At 37.3% G+C, this 13,983-nt stretch overlaps 1 long non-coding RNA gene across 1 annotated transcript; it reads left to right on the plus strand.

Moving 5' to 3' along the window:
• Positions 1 to 5,937: 5,937 nt before the first annotated feature.
• On the plus strand, positions 5,938 to 11,519 carry LOC306992731. The gene is made up of 3 exons (XR_013796329.1): positions 5,938 to 6,328; positions 7,038 to 7,085; positions 7,765 to 11,519. It is a non-coding gene; the product is annotated as an uncharacterized lncRNA (long non-coding RNA).
• The last annotated feature ends 2,464 nt before the right edge of the window (positions 11,520 to 13,983 follow it).

The raw sequence follows: 13,983 nt of genomic DNA on the forward strand, positions 1-13,983 counted from the left end.
TAGTTCTATCAGTTGAACACGTGATGGAAGATTAGAGATATTTGCCTCCAACTGCTTCCGTTTCTGCAACACATCTCGAGTCATCATCAGGGATTTTGGTTTTATTGTTTCAAGAAACTCGAACAATCTTGCCATTCCTGTGAAACTGCGATTCCATGATTGTTCCTGCATCATTTCATATTCTTCATCAGCAGCGTCTGACTGACAGTTTTCAAACAGGAAATACACCGGCTTCTTGTCCTTCACTGCACACTTGATTTTAGCCTCTTTAACAGCCGTCAGGGCATCTTTAGGCGGCATTCCAGTTGAGTGTGTGAAGAGCAAGATGATGTTTTCAGCAATATCTCTCCCAAATAAAGACTGAACAGCATCAAATATGTATATCTGTCTGTCAGAGAGTCGATTTTGAGATGCTTTAATCACCAGACACACTGCATGTACATCATGAATCCCTTCTTCAGATTCACATAAACTAAGCAAACTCTCAGCGATCTGTTTATCAAGATCAACTCCACGAGTGTCTCCATATCCTGGTGTGTCGATGATTGTTAGATCGATTGAACTCTCTTGTGGATAAAACCCATAAACAGTGATGCTGGAGGTCTGACTGTGAGCTGATGATCGTTCACTCTGATCATCTGTGATCTCAAACCAAACCTTGTCTTCTCTCTGAACACCCAACATGTAGTTGATCATCGTGTTGATCAGGGTTGTTTTTCCTGTTCCTGTTTCTCCCACTATCAGAATTATTTTATGGGGTTTGCTTTTGTCTCTCTCTCCAAATGTCATTTTGTTATATGGTTTAGACTGATCCAAATTGTCTGTCTTTTTTTGCAGAAGGTATCGAGCAGGATTTCCATCTTTGATTAAGGTGCTGTTCTTGGTGATTACATCAATTTCACCTTTTCGACATAAACTTGTCATATTTTCCCCCTGTCATTTTAAAACAGAAAAAGGTTATTTTTACAGTTTAAGTTGTTCAAGCTGTACATGTCTGATGTTTCAGAAGTCTTGTATCCACTTTATTTTGCAACGCGGAAGTTAATACGATGGCGCACTTCCTTTTAATGTGTTAGATCTAGCTGGTAAGAAGCCATGTTGTGAAAGCACGCACAAAATAAACATCGTGATGGTTAATGTTTATCACACTAGCGGTGTATTACACAGTGTGGGGATGAAATGAAGAAGTGGCCTGACATCTTATGAGAACATTTTGTGTTGTGACTCGGAGTAGACGAGTAGTCTTCGATGCGCGTCAGCTCGTTTAACAAACGCCATCTCTGCATGTGCTGTGAGTTTGGGTTTCTTATGACGTTCATATGGGAACGCAATTTGCACCCATTTCTTCAGATTAGTCAAGTCACCTTCATTTATATAGCCCTTTTAACAATATAGATTGACTTATTTTGATTTGAAAATTGCTTCTGTTAATTTTATGATGAATCGTGTGATTTTATTAGGTAAATTTCATATTCACAAGAGTAAAATAAATAATTCCAAACCTTGTCTGAAGGTTTTTTTGGCTGATTTTCAGTTGTATATTAAGTCTCTCAAATGTATCGATAACAAAAAATGGAGTGATACAATTGTATTTGCTAAAGAATTGAAGCTAACTGAAAAGTGAATGTATATATGCTGTTTCTTTCTTTAAGTAGTATAAATGACTGGTTATAATTTTATCTTAAATTATTATTATTATGCACAATAGATACCCCTTATTCTTATTTAATTTTTTTAGCTTATTTCGTTTTAATTTTATTTGTTTCTTATTCACTTCTTGTAAAATCAATACTGTTGATTGCTATCTTTTTGGATGTCATGTTATTGCTGTGATTGTTGTATGTCATGTCTATTTTCTAATAAAATAAAATAAACTGTTTTTTGACCTGTTTTGGAAGAAGAGTTTGTCTTTAAGTTTTGCCCTTACAATAAAGTTCAAGTCATGCTAAAACAGGTTCGTAGCATAAAAGATACTTTCCCTCACGGTCACGGAAGTGGCTAAAGAAGGAAAAGAAGCTACACCCTCATTTGTGTGTCTTGATGAAGAAATTACAGTGGCCAATATTAAAGGGATGATCTTCTGTGGGTCTGCCATTATTAACGGAGTGGAAGAGCAAAAGTACAGGAATTTTGGCGGTTTCTCACAAATGTGTCACTAGGAGATTGAACGGTTAATGCAACAGATACACTGTTAACTATCTGACTAAAACTAAAATAACAAGCAACTCGCATTACCAGCGTGTTCACACATTACAATAATGCTTTTAACCAAAGCCGACGAGCTTCTTGCAGATGCTCCACATCCACATTCAGTTCTGCTGCATGGATTATGGTCAAAACAAATATCTTTCAGTTATTTTTTACACTTGGACCAGCTATTATGGCACACTGCGCAAAGTACACCAGTCTGTCTGTAATCCATATTAAAAGTTAGCTAGCCAGTCAAAACTACACAGTCGACGCAAAACTACAGGTTCACATACAACTACGATTAGCGGAAGTGGCTTTCCAGAAATCTAACACATTATATTTAAAATATGGAGGCGCCTGCTCTTGCGTGAAAAATAAGGTGTATATTTAAAGAAAATTGCTTAAACATTAGAGTGAAAACATTAGAGGGGGACACAAATAATGAGTAACAGTGACTTGTTTAAAAAAAAAAAAAAAAAGAGACGTGAAGTGTGTGTGTGTGTGTGTGTGTGTGTGTGTGTGTGTGTGTGTGTGTGTGTGTGTGTGTGTGTGTGTGTGTGTGTGTGTGTGTGTGTGTGTAAAAAAAAACACATGAGTGTGTGTGTATGTGGGAGGGGATCAGAAATATACAATAGTAAATGCACAAATAAAATACAATTTCAGTAGTACACTGAGTTTAATTTATAGACACTCATGTTTAATGTTATAGCTTCCTCCTTACATCTACTACAATATTATATTGTTGGTCTCGTGATTATTCAAATTAGTGAATAAATAAATAAATCCGCTTCAAAAGTCTGTATGTCCAAATGGACTTGTGGTAGAACTTTTGTTAAAGGGATGGTTCGGAGTAATTTCAACCTAGGGTCCTTTGCACCATGACCGCGAGCCAGAGCTTCTGGGTTCTAACCCGCCCTAGATTAATATTATTATTAGGCTACAGCACATTCCTGCGCCAGATCGCCTCTTATTTAACACAAATGAACGAATGAAATAAATGAATGAATGAGGCATTTATATAGCGTTTTCATACTACTGTACACTCAATCCGCTTTACAATCAATTTAGGGAATCTCTCCTCAACCACCACCAGAATTGCTAATCATCTGGAGATGTTTCTATTATATTAGGTAGCTACTGTAGATGTTTCAAAAAGTGGTGGGGACGGACAATATTCGGGGCATGTCCCCCCTGTCTCAATAATAAGATTAAAAAGATACGATTTAAAAAAAAAAAAAAGAATGATCGTACCTTATTTAAAATTATAGGCGAACTCAGAAGTTAAATGTTGGGTTTTTTATAGCCCTCATCAAAATTTTCTTCTACGGTCAACTAAGGAGGATCGGACTTGGTTGAATCGGGATGAATAAAAGAAAAAGCACAAGGAACAGAATTTTACAATTAAAGAGATGACTCTGAATAATGATAGTCTTACCTTTCTGATAACAACTTGAGATTCTGTCTTAACTGGTTCAGAAGATGGGGTCTTTCAGCTTACAAAAGCAATTTGATGCTAAATAATACAAAAATAGACGTAAAATTATTATTATTATTATTATTTTTAATGGATGTGAACATTAAATCTCCCTCTCACCTTATTGCTATTTGTATTCGTGTCGGGTATTAGCAAATATTTTACTTGCAGACAGTACTTCATTATTGATTAAGATCAACAAAAATAAATGTAATTCAATAATACACTATGAAGAGCAATGCAAATTCTTACATATACACTGTTATATACATTATGTAGGTCTATAAAATGTTATCAAGTCATATACTGCAAATAATGTCTTGACAGTCAGATATAATTCAGTTTAAGATCATAAATCAGTAAAATTAATCTACTTACAATATGATCCCTGTTAAATGTTCTGTCCTTCTTCAGCAGACAAGGAGAACTGTAGATATAACTGGATCAGATCACTTATTTATAGGGTCCTGAAATAAACACCCATTTTCTAAAAGTCACGTGATTGTTGGGAAAACCATCATATCTGAGTCCGAAATCGCAATACAGAGAAAAATGTCGAAGCATTTGACTTTCTTCCACCTGCAGGATAGGCCTACTGTTTTCTAGCAGTGCTGCTCAGTCCTTCTCGATTTATAACACACTATAACGAATTCAGTTGGCACAATGTCACAGTTCTTAAAACAAAGACACTGTAATATGTTGTGTCTGGAGGAAACTATGGAGACTGCATCATTTCAGAGGCCAGACAGACTCACAGAGGGGATGGGCATTTCACAACTCATAAGTACTTTGTACTTTGTCACTTTATTCCACGTGGAACTCCTGTAACTGTCTGTCACACATTTGACCGTCTACTTTTAAGCGTTACTTAATAAACAAAACAACTTTATATGAGCATCAAACAGAAAAACAGAAATAATCTGCTTGGGGTGTTCGAGGCGCACAATGCAGACTTCAGAGTTCAAAGGGGCCACATCTTATTTCTACTCGTTACAACACATTTCTTTAAAATATTTAACACATTTCAACTGTTTTCACACACGTTCTGTTTTACGGTGTGTACTTTTATCTTAACACCTTTAATCTATTTATTTATTATTCTCAGGTTAGGTAAAGTAAGTCGAGTCTGGCCTAAATTATAAGCATTTTAAAATCACTTATAATTTGGTCAGAAGACTTCTCTGTGGTATGTTCTTATTCAAAATCTTACAGCATCATAAATCTGAGTCTCAGTAGGCAGTATTTGTAATCAATTACATTTATTTTAATTGGTTACTTTTCTTTTTATAATAAACAAAAATGTAAAGGCCAATTAAACTTCATCATTAAAGTATAAAATACAATAAGCACGTTTTGAATTAAAGGTGTATAAGCTCTGGGCTTCTTGTCTTCTGCTTTGGGTTTCTAGGCATCGGGGGCACTGACGTATCAGCATCCCAAGAGGCAATCAGCTCAATAGTCTTTTATACTCCTGTTGTTTACCACTGGCGTTAGGTTGTCATTTTCCCAAAGTTTCCCAGATCCTTCTCAAGGCCTTGCAGGTGCAAGCTGTCCACCTCTTCATGTCCTTGAACTCCAGTAAACTCAACTAAGATGGCTGACTTCTTTTAAGGTTCTGGGAGTAGAACCAAAGTAATTTCTGTCCTTGAGTAATCACTGCTCCAAATAAGTTCTGCTCCTCTTTCTCATGGGTTGGCACAGCCACATACATAATAACCAATTACTGTACATCTATGCCAAAACAATATAAGCCATCTTTTACAAACAAAAATTGACAAAATTGACTTCCATATGGAATCATTGCAACAATGCAAACAAAATATCAAAATATCTTCCATATGGAAGTCAATGGGACCAGTTAACTGTTTGGTTACTGACATTCTTCTAAATATCTTCTTTTGTGTTCAGCAGAAGAAAGAAATTCATACAGGTTTGAAACAACTTGAGGGTGAGAATATGATGACAGAATTTTCATTTTGAAGTGAACTAATCCTTTTAAGCATGTTTTGTTGACTTGTGGTTATAGGCATAGGCTACTCATGTTTAGTGATTTTTTCAGTAGCCTCAATTAGGCCTGCATGAATTTGGTATTTATTTGCTGTTGCAAAGAATCGTTTATGACTGCACTTTTAAAAAAAAGTTGTAAAAAATAAAATTTCTTCAAATACAATTAAAAAAGATTGATCTATACATTTTATGTATAATACGATTTATACATTTTATCAGTTGTTATTGAAACTCATCATTGCCTGGAACACACAAAATATGCAACCCAGTCTCACGGCAGTTCGTGATATGGTCACGTAATTTAATCTATTGATTCGTGGCACGGGCACGTTTATTTCGTTATTTTCGTAATTCCAGCACGTTTTTTAAACTAATGTGTTTCAATGGGAAGCATCTTTCGTGATCAAAGCACGATTCTATCTCCCTATCGGGCTGCAGAAGAGAAGCTGTTTAATCAACATTTATTCACGAGATCTTATCATGGTTTATGTATTTATTTTAATTATATTATTTCGTTCTTATTGCCAGGGAAGCTGGATTGCTTTGCTGTTTATTGATATTTTAAAAAAATATTTTATTAGTAGGAAATCGCGCTGAAGAAGTCTCATTCAGAACACCTCGCGATATTTGGCATCAGTTCACGTGTGCCAGATGTTGGTAAGTAGTCGTAAATACGCTGTCCTAATAATGTTTGATATAATGTATTTTCTGTGTGTCGAAATTAATCAGATTAGCTCAAGTTCAGTCACTGCATTATATCTGTCATCTCCACGGAGGCTTTGCGTTTCATTGCTTTCTATGAAAATGGTTTCTATGGTGATTAAACACTGTCTGTCACGTGATGTGCTATACAGTAGGCCTAGAGTAGACCTTCAATCAGTTAATCATATTCATATCAGGTTTTTAAGTTGTACAATTAGTTCCAAAGTTGTATGTGTAGTAGAAGCACAGTAAAAACAACACCATGCTTTTACCACAGTAACATAGTTTTACTGTGATAAGTGTAGTAAAAAGACAGTAATCACACAACTTACCATGCTTTTACCACACTATTGGTAGTTTTAATGTGGTACTTATTGTAAATGCACAGTGACCACAACACTAACCATGCTTTTACCTCAGTAACCTTAGTTTTACTGCGATGGGTAGTAAAGGACAGCAATCACAAAACTTACCATGCTTTTACCTCAGTATTGGTAGTTTTAAAGTGATAATTGTTGTAAATTATGCATATTAACCACAACACCTACCATGCTTTTAATGCTTAATATTGTAACATCCAATATTTGTAAGGAAAATCAGTACTTTTCCCTTTAAATAATCCTATATATTATACATAATGATATTTAATTTTCTCTGTTTTCAGCTGAAAAGACCAAAAGGGCCTTTCGGACAAAGACAAATATTTGCAATGGTACGTATGTGTTGGTTTTAACCCTAAATCAAACATTTTATCAAGCATTTGTTGTTTCTTAAACCTGTTCTTACAAAACCCAAAGTCCAATCAGTATGAACAGTCTCAAAGTCTTAATAATTCACAAGATTTAACAAGTTGTCAAATTCGTACGATACTAGTACATATTTGTATACTCGTACATAATCCTGCAGCTTTTACTCCTAGTGCTGTCATTGGCTACTGCCTCAATTCCTGTACATATTTATCGCGACATTTGTAAATCAGTTGCGCCCCTTCTTGGAAAGTAGTCTGATGTCCCACACACTGTCAGAAAGTTTATATTAATTGCATTGTATTCATTAAAATGATTACAAATTGGTCCCTGTCTGTTCATGTTCCAATGTCCAATGATACATGATGTCTCTCCACACCTCATAACCTACCTCTGTTTGCAAGAGTGGAAAAGCTAATCTGACTTGTCACATGACATCAGATACTCGATTATTTTGTCGTAATCAGATCAGTTACACTGCTGATAACTGTCCCGTTTGCATGTAAATCATGTTATTTTTAAACGAGTTCATATGATTATTGCTTGCTATTAAAGACATACTTTTATTCATAGAAATGCCAACATATCAGTGAACGTATAACATAAAAATGCTTTTAACATTTAATTATGCAACACTCTTTACAGAAATATATCCCACAGTTATGGATAAACTCCCAACATCATCATCAAGTCCTGTGCTGGGCACATTGGGCAACAAGTGTCCTCCAACGTATTCGATCCGTGGCCAAGTTCTCCGCATCTTCCCATGGGACACTGACATTCTTCAGGTCTTCGTGAAACATCTGTCTCCATGTCTTCCTTGGTCTTCCCTGTCTCCTGCATCCTCCTGTTGGTGTCCACTTCATCACTGTCTTTGGGTGGTGTTGTTTGGGCATGCGTCGGATGTGTCCAGCGAGGTGCACCCTTTGCTCTGTCACAGTTTCTGAAAGTCTTCATGTGAAGTCCCACTCCTCCTCAGGATCTCTTTGATATATGCAGAACCAATATTGAAAATAGTGATTTATCTTTTTTCCATATTGTTAAAGCATTTTGTTTTCTCTTTTCAGCTTCATAAACTGTACTTGATGTCTGCCTAATCCCTTCATCAAAGAAGCATCAGTGTGCATCAGGTGTTTTCCAAAAGGACATATTCATTGCCATCCATTAGTTCTAGTCATGCAGTGACTTCATGATGCAATAGACACATGTATATTTCTGCAAGTGTATATAGCAGGTGTTTGTCCGAACAATTGAAGATAGAGAAAACAATCAATATTTATGGAAATCTTATTGGTGCTGAAAGAATATTACAGAAATGACACACTTGACATACTGGACATTATTCTGAGTTTGTTACCTTTACATTTAGATGGACTTCATGTCTTACATTTAGCTTCATTAAACATTTTATTACAGTGGTCACTATAGTAAATGTCCACCATAACTACATCTATGGTATCATTATATCACTACCTGGTTAATGTAAATGTAATATACCCGTGAATGTATTTTATTGAAGCATTTTCTTACTGACGTTTATAATCATTAACTATTTTAAGTTGCCTTTCATTTAGTTACAATAAAAGTGACCAATAATCACAGGGATATAGAATTAAAGTTGAGAATGTAAAATGTTGTGCTTACATTTTTGCCTATTTGTTCTTTAAAGCGAAGAAACAAATATATTTTCACATAACAAAGTTGAATCTCATCTCTTGGTTTGTAAAAATGTAACTTCATCATAGCGATTTTTTTAACGTTACTGTATGTGTCACTATAATAGATTGCCCCTGTATCTGGATATTTTTTTTATATATAATTAACTGATTTTTATACTGTTGTGCAGTAGGTTTGGCACTAAATTTGTCTTTTAAACAGTTTGACATTAAATATTGGAATATGCTTTCAAAATTGTGTGCATTCATTGTGATTTTGTTACATTTATTTGAATATAATTGATATACCTTTGATATACTATACATACGCTGTAAATGTTAGAAGCACTTTAGTATATGTAATTATCTTTAATTAAAATACTGCAAAACTACCCCTGCTGTAGGCCATTGCTTAGAAAAAAGTTTATCTTTCAAATGTAATTTTGAATCAGTCTAATCAAATATAAACATTTGTGTCATTGATCATGTGATCTCGTTTTTGGATGGTAACCACACAGAGGAGTCTTGTTTTTAAATGTGATTTTATAATTTAATTAGAATGAATACATTACAGCCCAAATATTAAATATTTAAGGTATCTATCCCTACAGCCGGAACCAGAAGAGATCTGTCATCATTTACCATAAATGGGCAAGTAAGTGTGACGCATCTGTTCAGCTGGGTTGTTATTGGCTGTGACTTTATCGCAGAGCTCGCTGTGATTGGACTATCGTTTAACCCATATAAAACGGCGCTTCATGTTACAAAGCATGTTTTGGTGTTATTATTGCGTTAGTTATACATAAAGTTAACTATAAAGTGTCTCTATGTTGTGAGAAATTGCTCCTTTACTGAGATCCCTACCCTAACCCTAAGCATGTCTGCTCATTTCAATGAACTACAGGACAATGTTTCCTGTTCCATTGATAGAATGACAAAGATATCTGGGTAATGTAGTTTAAAACGTTTAGTAATGAAACAATAAATGTTAAATAAAGAATAACTTTAATGGACAACTGGATATCTAAATTTGTTCATTGTGCAAACGTTTATGACATATATGAGGGACAGGCTGAAATTTGATAATTTACTGTGAGTACTTTAAAAATAACCTTTATGCCAGCTTTCTGTATAAGTCAGAAAACTGTGCACAACAGTATTTGGTAAACATAGCATAAGCAGTTGTCCTGCTGATTTTCTCTTTGATACACTAACCGGACTGTGAGTTACAGCCATTTGAAATGTGAAGTTTTTTGCTCTTCTGGGGGCCGTTGCTGGGCCCTTGGGGGTGGAAGTGCAGTACAATCTACACACACTATTACTATTACACAGGAATAATGCACCATTCAGTAAAACAACAAAAAAACATTGCCAACATTTCCTTTTCACCCCCTCTGGTTGCTGCTTATATGCCTGACATCAGTAATGTCTATGCTTTCATTTTAAATGCAGTAGGCTAGTAGATGTACTACAATGATCAACATGGATCATCTTCAATTATGCTTGAAGTGTTTATAGCAAGATAGCCACTGCAGCCTCTTGTTATTCACATAGCTTCCCTTTATTTCACTGCAAACTGCTTATACATGCAAGTATGTGCAACTTTTGTTGCATTGTTGTCCCAAATATCACTAACCAGATCTAAATGTGTATGTCCTAAGAAAAAGAATCATGGTAATTAATTACATGTAGTTGTTTTAAAATTAAAATTTAAAATTGTAGTTGTTTTAAACTAAACTAAAGAAATAAGAAATTAACATTTCTCAAATATATATTTTTTTTTTACTGTACCAAACACCACTTTCAATACACAATATTCACCATACTTTATTACACAATACTTTATTGGAGGACACAGCATAAAGTTGATAAAGTAGCATAAAGACAATGAGATTCAAGATAAATAAAAATGTGTTTTCAAAAATACATTAACATCATATTAATCCATTCACAGCTGCTGAGCCACAAAATGAGTGCCAGAGAATCATATTCAGTCACCTATGATACAGAAAACAGATTTGATATTGTGTTGGAAAATAATGATTCATTATCACAGCTAAACTGGTTTCTTGCTCTTCCCTGTACATGTCATCGTCAGTCTGGAGGATGCAGAGGACGCAGGCGCTGACTGTTCGCCGCTTCTGCTCCTGACTTTGACTGATTTTAGATATTAGATTTTTAACCCTAGATTTTATGTTTTTTAACTTTTTTAGTTCTGTTTTACATGTCTTTGTAACTATCGCTGGGTGAAGCATTTTCCCATTTTTTTTTGGACCTGCACGCTCGGTTGTCCACTGGATTTGTATGACTGTGTAGCTTACCTGCTACTTTCTTCGCTCACATTGGCTTCAGCAAATCGTCCTCTCGCAAAAGAGGCACCGACCCGGAAAATCCCGGCGCTTTCTAGCTCCCACTGTTAGTGGCTTTGTCCCAGACAGTCCTTCAGCTGTTTCGGTGAGGATTGGCATTGTTTTGCCTCGGATCACCTGCCCAGTTTCCATCTCTGCGCCGCTAACTCGTGCAAACGGCAATCATCAGACGAACATTCAACGCGATTGGCATCATGTTGATATACTCCGATCTACAACTGCTGAAATATAACAACTACTCCACTCCAGTATGCATCTCAGCCATCAAACAGTCTGGACTCCTGCGCAGGCCACGTTACATCCACAGAGGTTCCCGCAGAAAGTTTGTTTACACCGGGTCTTCTATTGCATCTTTCTGGTCGGCTGAGCGAAACGTCGCACTACAGTTACGTCATCAGAGCGCTGTAACTGCCTGGTCTAGTGCCCTTGGAAACACTGCGAGGCACACTGAGTGGGTCAGAAAACCAGGAGCGGATCACAGCCTGCTCAGACCCGTGCAGAAAATCGCAAACTCTTCACACATTAAAATAGAGCTTTTAAATACACAATCCTTGACAGGAAAAGCAAGCTTTATACACGATCACATCTTGGAAAATCGGACGGACTTCATGTGCCTCACTGAAACTTGGCATAAGCCAGAGGCTTATTATGCCATAAACGAAGCCTGTCCCTCTGCTTACACCTACCTGCAGAAAGCTCGTAGCACTGGACGTGGTGGTGGTCTTGTGATAATACACCAAACTAAATTCAAACTGTCCGCTCTGTCATTACCTGAATTTTCTTCATTTGAATGCTTAGCTTTCAAATGCAAACCTCCTTTTCCGATGACAATATTACTTATCTACCGCCCACCCAAACCAAACTCAGCCTTTGTCGAGGAGATGCACGATCTAATCACAACAATTGGTTCCACATCTACAAACCTTTTAATACTTGGAGATATGAATATTCACGTTGACACCCCCTCTTGTCGCTCAGCTGCTGAATTTTTACAATTACTAGACTGCTTGAATCTTACACAGCATGTTGATGTCCCAACACACACCAGAGGGCATACTCTTGATCTGGTCATCACTGATTCTGCTTCCATTAATAACCTGCAAGTGCATGATCTTGGCTTATCTGACCATAAGTTAATTTCGGTGGAAATGCCATTTTTGCCTCCTCACTCCAAGCCTAAACGCCAAATCTGCTTTCGTAACATTAAAAACATTGACCCAGACACCTTGACCCTGGATCTCTACCATCTCTCCTCTGCAAATCTTTCATCAGCCAGTGAATCAGTCGCGTTTTACAATAATTCACTTTGCAGACTTCTGGATCTTCATGCCCCCATCAAGACCAAAACAGTATCCTTCGTACGCTCAGCCCCATGGTACACCTTGGAGCTGCGGAAAATGAAGGCACTTGGCCGTATCCTTGAGCGTCGTTTCAAAACATCTGCATTAACTGTACATAGATTAGCCTATAGAGATCACCAACAAGCCTACTCCAAGTCACTTCAAGATGCACGGTCACAGTACTTTTCGGACATCATCAACAACAGTCCTGGAAACTCCAAGCAGCTCTTCTCTACAATAAACCATCTCCTTAAACCTCAGACTAAAACTCACACAGAAAACACAGAGGAACGCTGCAATAACTTTATCACTTTCTTCAGAACAAAAATTGACTCCATCCGATCGCATCTCTCCGGTTCCTCTGCACTACCTGCCCATTCTGTCAGTTCACAGTCTGGTTTCTTCCACTCTCTTCATTGCTTCTCTGAAGTTTCTCAACTTGAAATTGAGGGAATCATTAAAAAAATGAAATCATCTTCCTGTGCCCTGGACCCCTTTCCCACTATCCTGATAAAATCAAATCTCTCTGCCATAAGTCCCCTCATCACAAAAACAATAAACCACTCCCTCCAGTCTGGCCATGTTCCTTCCCCCCTCAAAATTGCGGCTATCACCCCACTTCTTAAAAAACCCAGTTTGGACCCGGAAAACCTTGCCAACTTCAGGCCCATATCCAAACTTCCATTCCTTTCCAAAGTATTGGAAAAAGCAGTTGCTGCTCAGCTCCAGGACCATCTTCAACGTCACAACATGTATGATAAGTTTCAGTCAGGCTTCCGGTCCGCCCACAGCACAGAAACAGCTCTGGTCAGAGTCACGAATGACCTTCTGATGGCAGCCGATGCTGGCTCCCCCTCAATTCTTATCCTCCTTGACCTCACAGCAGCTTTTGACACTGTCGACCACAACATTCTTCTCGACCGCCTCCATAGTGATATAGGACTATCAAATTCTGCTTTGGACTGGTTCACATCCTACTTATCTGGAAGGACCGAGTACGTCAGTTTGGGTGCAGCTAAATCTCACCCACATGCTGTCACATGTGGTGTTCCTCAAGGGTCAGTACTTGGTCCAATTCTCTTTATTCTCTATATGCTCCCCCTTGGCCGCATCATTAGCCAGCATGGTATCTCCTTCCATTGCTACGCTGATGATACACAACTTTACCTCAAAATAAACCCAACCCCCCACCTCCCGGCTGCTCTGCCTTCATCATCTTCCACATCTTCCACACCACCACTACTGACCTCCTGCCTGGAGGAGATAAAGGCCTGGATGAGTCAGAACTTCCTTCAGTTAAATTATTCCAAAACTGAGGCAATTCTTGTCGGCACCCCTCAGCAGGTTCAGTCGTCCCTAATAACCTCTATCACTTTTTCTGGAAAAGTCATCCCTCTCTCATCTACAGTAACCAACCTCGGTGTAAAACTTGACTCTCACCTCACATTTGACAACCATGTCAAACATCTGTGCAAATCATCCTTTTTCCACCTTAGGAAT

Source organism: Phoxinus phoxinus (assembly GCF_949152265.1).
Source record: "Phoxinus phoxinus genome assembly, chromosome: 24".
NCBI classification, from domain to species: Eukaryota; Metazoa; Chordata; class Actinopteri; order Cypriniformes; family Leuciscidae; genus Phoxinus; species Phoxinus phoxinus.